The sequence below is a fragment of the Rosa rugosa genome, chromosome 4 (assembly GCF_958449725.1).
Source record: "Rosa rugosa chromosome 4, drRosRugo1.1, whole genome shotgun sequence".
In the NCBI taxonomy this organism is placed as follows: Eukaryota; Viridiplantae; Streptophyta; class Magnoliopsida; order Rosales; family Rosaceae; genus Rosa; species Rosa rugosa.
This window is the reverse complement of record NC_084823.1, coordinates 47655028-47661155: the sequence shown is the minus strand read 5'-3', so window position 1 is coordinate 47661155 and position 6128 is coordinate 47655028. Positions and strand designations below refer to the sequence as shown.

The window sequence follows — 6128 nt, the reverse complement described above, 5'->3', positions numbered from 1 at the left end:
CTCATCTTCTTCTTCTTCTTCTTTTTCTTACTAAGCTCCTCATAGAACTGCTCCTTCCACCACTCCCTCAGCTTCCTAACCTTCTTCTTCTTCTTAACCTTGTCTTCATCTAAAGACACTGGTATCATAGGTCCTTATATCCCAATACAACCTTTGTTGGAGAGCGATCATGGAATGCAAAGAAAAATCAGCTACATGTGGTTGCTTGTCGATTCTTGGATGCGACATATCTTGTCAACAATTCTCATGTGGGTGATTGTTCAATAAGACTGAGTTTGTCATTTCCTGAAATATGGACAATTGGAGATGCCAGAAGCCCTACAAGGCACATTTGGAGCAACAAAACTGTCACATAATAGGGCTACTTTGAGAAGATAACTTTTGAAAGTCATGAGACTTATGTTGGAGGTGTTCTACTGAAAGGTCAGAAATATGAGTATACGCAGAATGACAAAGTAACCAAGTTGTGCCCCAGAAAAAACATAACTAGTTAACTATTGCTAATGATCAGAACACCAACTTATACCCAAGTCCATTTCCTTATGGTTTGGGCTTTAGGATGTTTGCTAGAAAATCTGAAGGAGAAGTTCAATGGGGTTATTCTTCTCCTTTTTCTGTTGGAAATCAGTTGTCTGGACCAGAATCTTATTCAATTGAAGATACAGACCCAATTAAGTATAACAACAGCAGCCCCTACAGTATTAACTACCAAATATTCATCAATTTGGGAAGTACATCAGTTACAAGTCTGATTTCTGCTGAAGGGATCTATGATAGCATGTGATGGTAAGCTGCCGAAATCTGGGCTCAACATATCACCAACCAACAAATGATTCTGACTCCCTATAATTTTTTGTTCGAACATGTAATTTTTTGTTTCTCAAATACAAATAAGAAAGCATCAATCCGAACTCCCTTTGCTTTCATCTCCCTCTCAAAGAAGTTGACACAGTTTCAGGGAGATTGAGGCCGAAATGAGGATCACTGAAAGGATCAAAGAAATTCAGGCCAAAATAGCTCCGGATTTAGGTTGACGATATAGATGAAGGTCGGGTTCCAATCAAGTATGGGTCTGAGCAAGGCTGCTGCATGTTCTTGGAATATTCCTTGCGGTGGTCTGGGATTGTTCGCCGATCTTCTTGAGTTCTTCTGGATACGGGTATAAGGGTGTTTATATCTAGGTATACAGTGGGTCTATGGTATAGGTATTTGAATCTCGTATTGGGCATGGTAGGTATTGGTAGTGGCATGAGAACAAACAAAGTTGTTCTTGGTATGGTATAACCGTATAGGTATAAATAACTCCAAAAAAAAAAGTTTTTTTTTTGTTTCGGAAGTGCCAGATTTACCCCTCAAAAGTTAACGGAGTGAACATTCTTTCTGTTGCTAGGTACGAAAATTGGGTCGGTCTTAAATATTCAGGTACCATTTTGATATTTTCTGAAACATAGGTATGAAAGTTAATAGTAAGAAAAAGTTCAGATACTGTTTGGAAGATTTTCCCTTTGTTGATATGCTCGTTGAATTTGCACTATAAACTTGTATTTGTGTAAATTAACATTATTTATTTGACATAGATTGTCAATTTACACGTTATTTCTACAAAAGAAAATAAATTATGAAAACATCGCCTTACTTAGCGATGAAAATATAATTTTAAAATATTTAATTCAACGGTGAGTCATGTCATTTATTGATTAGCTAGTGTCAAATAAACATGCATCGAGTCCAAAATCGCTAAATATCCGGGGGCTGAATGGTTAAAGCACCCAAGTCATATAGATTAGGGCCGATCACACATTAAATATTAAAAGTTTAAAATCGAGTCACTAATTTTTCCTAATTCGTTGGACATAAAACAACGACCTTAAAAGGTAGTATTGTAAATCAGCGAACCCATGCCCTCGGGCTCGTATATAGTGTCCTTTATCTCTCACATCTTTCATCTTCCATTCTAAATAATGCCAACCCTTTCAATAGCAGAGCCGCCGTACAATTTTGTTCCCAGAACGACAACCGTTCCTCCTCCTCTCCGTCTCCGTGATGGGGAGGAGGAGCCGCCACCCATCCGTTGCCCCCAATCCTTGATCTTTGTCACTACCCTACGGAAACCCTCAATCATTTTGATCATCAAAGTTACAAAGGAGGAGAAAGGCTATTTTGTTCTTTGTTGTTGTCAATAGAACATCCCTGCTACTACTACACCTTCTCGCTAGCGTTTGTTGTGCGAATCCAATTGATAATTTCAATCCTCAAGGGTGGAGCCTAGATCAGGGAAATTTCCACAACCTTTCAAACCGGGATTGAGAGAACCCAGAAAACCCACACACCTTAAAGTTTTCGGTGCCACCCCTCTAGATGGGTGCTATGGCTCTAAAAGTTGCATCTCCATACCGATCTGAATGGGTACGTTTTTTCAACCCACCGGCTTTTTCTTAGATCTAGATCTAGTTGAAGGTCAACCTTTTAATTTTGATCTTTTTTTTTTGGTAGTACAACCCGTACAGAATAGTTACCCAAGATACTTTTTACCCAAACTTCTTCGTAGGCTGTAACCTTCCCGCGCGCGTCGTCTGGGTATAAATATGTAGTTCTTAGTGCTTGCATTTTTTCACTTTAATAAGCCATAATCTCTGTTCCACCATTTCATTTCAGATCATCCTCATCAATCTTAATCACTATGAACAGGTTTCCAAGACCTCCGGTATGTAATGCAGTTATGATTTACTTTGATCATTCTTGATTCTTGAACTTTGAGATTAATGGCTCATAGTTTCGTGAATTTAATTCGTTTTTAAGATTAATGCTTATCTAATGGGCCTCCCATCAATTAAAGGGATAACTTGAAGATTACTTGGTCCAACGAGGCCCATTCACGATTTGTGTCGTTTCATTCATACTACTCTGTGTTTAATTAGTTACTGATGTATGTTGTAGGTGAGGACAACTATCTCTTTTGTGCATGACGGTGCTGTGACCTCTTGGACTATATAAACCATGTATCCCTTGCTGTAATAATCAATGAGAATTTGCTTCTGTCATTTTTCTTCTTTCACAATTCTTCTACATTTTTACTCTTTAAAACCCAGGGACTCCTATTAAGTGGTATCAGAGCCCTTTTATGGGGCCGAAGAAGGGTGGTCCACCGCCACCACCACCACCTTCACCTCCACCACCGCCTTCCAGTAGCTCAGAGTTTCCTCCAATGCTGTCACATCCTCGTTCTTCTTCCTCTTCGCGCCATCCAGATCCTAACCCACTAGAGTTGGATCTTCAGCTACATCGCGATCAAACGTCAGCAAATTTTCATGACATCAGGGAGTCCTTGGAGTATATGCGCTCTCAGAATTCTGCTTTACGCTCGGAATTGCTCGAAGAAATTTGATAGGAGCATTTTAATGCGACGTTTTAATTGTTATTTCCTCATATTTACTCAGTTATTTCCTTAAATGAATCCTTCTTGTTTAGGAAAGTTACTATTATTAGGAAGTTTCTATTTTTAGTAATAGTTTCTATTTTCAGGTCCTATGGAGCAAACAAGCTGAAATGAGCTCAAAAAGAGAAAGAAAAGCTAGAGGGCGTTGGGAGAAGAGTCCTGGAGGCACTAGGAGACCACATGACTTGAAGATGACACATGGAGGCCCAAGAATCTTATGGATTAATTTGGATTTTCGGCAAATGGAGGAAGCCATTTGGATTTAGGGTTTTGCATGTGGACGTCAAAGAGGGATTTTTGGAGAATAAATCCTTAATTGCCGTGAATTATCAAGAGAAGATCACAAAGACAACGTGAAAATCAAAGGAAGATAAAAAAGATTACGTTAGAGAATGTCAAGGGAGAATTTCAAGGAAGGGTGAAGTGTGTGCAACAAGATAAGGCTCAAAACAAGTCCAGATTAGTTCCTCAATTTCCTCAAGATGTGTTGGCCGAAATTAAGGAATTAAAATCTGCAGTATTAACGTGAAAATCAAGAGAAAATCAAGGGGAGGACATTAAGGATAAAGCCATGGAGAGATTTAAGGGAGAAAATGGTCCAAAATGTGTCCGGATACATTGTCTAGGTTCATGCCTAGATATTTGGCCGAAATTTATGAATAAAATCAGAAATAATCCTTGAAAATTCGGCAACAATATATTAGGGACTTATTCTGGAGGCTTGTGATTGGAAATCATGCATATGATTGTGGTTTTGATCTTTGTTTCTTGCGTTCCACCATTGTATATGTATTTTACATTTTTACTTTTATTTATTTTAATTTTTAATTTAAAAATTCTAAACCCCGCTTATTTGTGTTTACTTGTATATATTTTAATTCTCTGTTTTATTTTTGTAAATAATACGTTTTACTTTTTTTTAATTCTTTATTTGTTTTTGCAATTACAAGTGTACCCTCAATCCCCGGCTAGAACGATCCTTACTTATTCTATACTGACAACTACATTTTGCAAGGTTATATTGCGCGCTTACTTTTAGCGTGTCAAAATTCGTCAGCTGCGAGTGGGTCCTAAGAGCCCATGTGAGGTTGCTGGTACTTCTCAAGTAGGGGTTTCGCCGCCACCGAGATTGTCGTCACCTCTGAAGACGTCGTCGTCGTCACCACCAGCATCGGTACACCCCCCAGTTTCCCTCGCGAGCTCAGCTTTGGGTAACTTTCATACTACAATTCCTGATCTATCAGTATTACCTTTATATAGCTCGTTTATGACTGGTGCTATGAATGGTGTCCCAAATATACATATGATGCGTAGTGCTATGAATGGTGTCCCAAATACACATATGATGAGTATGGAATTACCTAATTTGCTTGGTTCAATGGTCTCTTTGCCGATGGGCTACTCGACTAGCATGGCTTTGAGTAGTGGAGCTTTGATGATGGAACCTATTTCTCAATTTTATTCAGCACCACAATACTTTCATATGCCTAATATAAGTTCACAGCCACACTATGTTGCTCATAATATTCCATTGTCACAACCACAAAGTCATCAAAGCTCATTCAATTTGACATATATATTCTGGACCTTACCATGTGTCTTATATTGACTTTACGCCTACTACATCACAACTGTGCTCCCAAGCCCCTCCCTACTTCCCTAATGTGAGCTAGCTTCGATCCAAACAGCCTATCAACTCATTGTCGTCTCACCCAACATATGTTGTTACTACAACCCAATACCCTCAGTTTTACAATCAGTCACCTACCTTTCTTCCAGGTCCCCAGTATGCCCAAATGGTTCTCAATTCACCTGGTGCCCATAATGCACATGATCCTCAGCTTCCTACTATGAAGCAAATGCGTCTTGATTTCGCAAAATTTGATGGGGGTGATCCTGTGGACTGGTTGAATAAAGCAGAGCAATATTTTGCTTTCTATCAGATTCTAGAGGATAGGAAGGTGACAATTGCAGCGATGCATCTTATGGGAGAAGCGGCAGACATGTGGCATTTATTTAAGGATGATTATCCCAAGAATTGGGCGGGGTTTGCTGACTTGATGATGAGACAATTTGGTTCTTACAACAGTGTGGATTATCAAGCGACACTAGCTAAGCTCCAACAAGTGGGTAGCGTAGCTGATTATAAGGCACATTTCACTAAGCCTTCTTGCAGGGCACCTGGATTTTCCCCAGGAGCTTTGGTAGTTTGTTTCATTGGTGGTCTCAAGGAGGATATAAGGGTGGATGTGCGAGCTTTGAATCCCAAAACATTGTTGGAAGCTTATGAATTGGCAAAAATCTACGAAGAAAAGTATGTTGGTCACAAGCATCAGTTCAGGTCAGCTGCTGCAAAATTGGTACCAACTATCAGCAGACCTGCCAATAACACTTCTCTTACCCCCAAGTCGAGTACAAGAACCCCCTTGGTGGTCAACAACAATGAGTTGGGACATAAGAAATTAACTCAGGCCGAGTATCAAGAAGGAAGAGCTAAGAACTTATGTTTCTTTTGTGAAGAACCTTTTAAGCCTGCTCATAATTGTCAGAAGGTAAGAGCATTTCTCATTGAAGTATGTTCAGGAGATGAGGGAAATAAGGATAACAATACAATTGATGTTACAGAAGAGTTAGTCTCTGATCTCAACAAATTGGATGAGCCCTTGATTCAATTGCATGCTGTGTTAGGTGA

General features: G+C 39.3%; 1 long non-coding RNA gene across 1 annotated transcript; it reads left to right on the top strand.

Annotated features, from left to right (window-relative positions):
- Positions 1–1938: 1938 nt before the first annotated feature.
- Positions 1939–4207, top strand: LOC133707315 (uncharacterized). Its single transcript, XR_009845049.1, has 3 exons — positions 1939–2406; positions 2656–2704; positions 2938–4207. It is a non-coding gene; the product is annotated as an uncharacterized LOC133707315 (long non-coding RNA).
- The last annotated feature ends 1921 nt before the right edge of the window (positions 4208–6128 follow it).